Raw genomic sequence first — 3018 nt, forward strand, 5'->3', positions numbered from 1 at the left:
CCACGATGTGAGCGCATGTACCGTCTCGCCTCTCTCTGGCGCATCGCCTTTCTCGCTCACACTCGGGCGTTCTACCATTGCTGCGTCCTTCTCGGCGGCTTCCAACGAAAGTGCTAGCTGTACGGCCCTAGTATAGGTTAACTTAGTCTCAGCGAAAAGGCGTTGTCTAATTGTGTCATTCTTCAAACCACACACAAATTGGTCCCGCAGATTTTCCTCTAATGTTGTGGAGAATTCGCAATGCTTGGCCAACTTTTTAAGATCTGTTAGATACTGAGCAACCGTCTCCTTATCTCCCTGTCGCCTTTGGCGCAACCGGTACCGTTCCGCCATGAAAGATGGTTTTGGTTCGATGTGTTCAGACATTATCTTAATTACGTCCTCATAACTCATGTCTCCTGGTTTCTTGGGACTTGTCAAGTTGCTGAGGAGTTCATATGCTTCTTCTCCCATAACGGCAATCAAGGTCGGCAACTGCAACTCCTCCTTGATGTTGTTGGCTTTGAAATACATATTTACGCGCTCCACGTATGTACTCCAATTGCCCGCCGAAACCTCGAACGCTTTTATTTTCCCCACGGACATGTTTATACCACACTATTCTCGATTCTGGGTACTTAAAAGCCAATCCTCGTACGCCACTGATATATATGAATAAATGAAACACACACGTCCGGTCACTTACATATTTATTGCGAGACTAATTGGCCTGCAGAGGGCGCACGCGAATGCACCGCGATGTGACAACTACTATTAGGTAAGTAAGTACATACATTACAGGATCTAGCCAAAAAGTACTGTTCAGAGATAAGCTACACTCCACATTATCATCCGCAGAGCAATCCAACTGAAAGGGTGAATCGTGAACCATGATTTCATCATACATAAAGACTAAGAAGCATAACGAATGGGACGTTAACTTAGACGAGATAGGGCACGCTATAAGAACTGTCGTACATGAGGTTACGGTATATACACCTTCGTACTTGTTTCTGGGTAGAGAAACTACGGTATCAAATTTAACGTTACTGCCTTCGGTAAGACCTACAACTATTCCGTCAGATGGTAATACAATTAATACGGTGTGCTATCTCGAGAGCCTTGAGGAAAGATTAGGGATTTTCAAGGAAGTGCAAGAAAAAATTAAGGAAACACATTTTAGAAGCAGTCAACACTATAACAAAAAAACTAGATGGGGAACGTTTCACCAGGGTGATATAGTCTGGAGGAAAACCAAATATTTATCGAATTCTGGCAATAAATTCATGTCTAAACGAGCTCCTAAATTTGACAGGGCTATTGTAGCAGAAAAAATTTCGGATTAAATGTGATTTATTTATTTTTAATGAGGGACGGGGCATGTGATGTTATTAGTATCTAGTGTTAAGCAATAATGTTAAGTGAGGGGTAAGCAATAATGTGCCTTCTATAATTGTATTAAGGTGCATCGATTTTATCGCTACAAATGATCACCTATTTGAGCCTGCTTGCCATCTGCTCAGTTGGTCCAGTGGTGTGAGGGCTTGACTAACAAGCTTGGGGCACCCGGTTCAATCCCCGTAGCGGGCGAACTTTTTCCATGTATATTTGTTTATTTTGTGCATTATTGTTTAGATTTAGAATTTTGGTTGCGGTCATGACGAGAAATCAGCAAAAAATGAAATGGAACGGACACTTGAGCTCGTGACGGCGACTCGGGTAAACATCCTCCGCTGTTCTTGTGAAACGTGATATGGAATATTCATTATACCGAAATAGTTTAAATGTGCAATCTGGAAATCCAACCAGCTGGAGTGATAATATTTTGTTTATATTGTGTGTGCCGTTTCAACTACACTAAGGGGTGAGTTCTAAGTTATAAGAAAACCGATCAATAAGAAGTTAATGTAATTTTCATAAATTAACGTGAAATAACGTAAAGTACATTTGTTTTAGCTTAAGGAAACGCCCTTTTGGTGCACGGCAAATATTGTTATTTGAAGATTGGGCTAGCTAAAAGGACAGGCAGTGGGTAGGCAGCGGCACCCAGTCGACCATCAGACTAAACGCTCCTGGCGTCCAACTAGTTTTAGGATAGTTAAGTTTCATTGTACATAGAGGTTAATAAACGTAGTTTTAGCATTTATTGTGCCTATATTTATGCCCTTGTCAGCCCGTAACACACTAAAGCAATTAAACTGTTAAATTTTTGCAACAAAGAGATATAGAAACATACACAAATACATAGAAAAATAAACTTTATCTATGAGAAAGTCAAGTTTAGAAGATGCTCATAAAAACCTAAGGCAATTACAACGTCATATCCTCATATCTACAAATTTCCCTCTCTACCGCCGTATGGATGATGAATTTCAGCATCGTGACTAGAATCAGGCTTCGCCGCGTCACACAAGATCAATAAATCAGTTCAGTGATGATTGACAGGCGATGACGCGTTCTGGGCCCAAGTCATGACGGGATCGCGAACTTTTTTTAAATTTTTAGGCAACTATTGGCCCAAAATAGAGAAATACCTTAAAACTAGCAAATGTATTATGAAATATATTTTCAAAACTAAAAAACGCGATTCATTTTACAACCTCGCTGTCAGGAATCAGGAAGCTAGCCACGGAACCGCCGGAACGACACCTTTCGGCGACAACGAATTTTCGGCTAATGCTTTAGAGGAGGTGTACGCAAAATTTTTACGAAAAATTCAGACAACGGCAAATATCAAAAAAAAAAATAACACAAAACTAGACGATAATTTGCAAGGGCTGACTCAATTTCGCAAAATGTGGACTTTTACAATCTGGCTTCGGCAATATGCATAACGTTTCACGTTTGTAAAATGACGACGCCGTTTATAAAAGGCGGTAGCTTCCAATTTGCCTGCAATCCACGTTTTAAGTAGTAGGAGATTTGAAAATTTCTTTAAGGGTCCAGCAAGAAAATTTGTCTTTGAAGACCAAATTAGCTGAGCAAATGCGTAGCTCTCGGTTTCAGCTAGAGCCAAACATTTTAGTATGTCCGGGTGTT

At 40.6% G+C, this 3018-nt stretch overlaps 1 long non-coding RNA gene across 1 annotated transcript; it reads left to right on the top strand.

Moving 5' to 3' along the window:
- The first annotated feature begins 1352 nt into the window (after positions 1-1352).
- On the top strand, positions 1353-2123 carry LOC133520278 (uncharacterized). The gene is made up of 2 exons (XR_009799742.1): positions 1353-1843; positions 1936-2123. It is a non-coding gene; the product is annotated as an uncharacterized LOC133520278 (long non-coding RNA).
- Positions 2124-3018: the final 895 nt, after the last annotated feature.

This window comes from Cydia pomonella, chromosome 8, assembly GCF_033807575.1.
Source record: "Cydia pomonella isolate Wapato2018A chromosome 8, ilCydPomo1, whole genome shotgun sequence".
Lineage (NCBI taxonomy): Eukaryota > Metazoa > Arthropoda > Insecta > Lepidoptera > Tortricidae > Cydia > Cydia pomonella.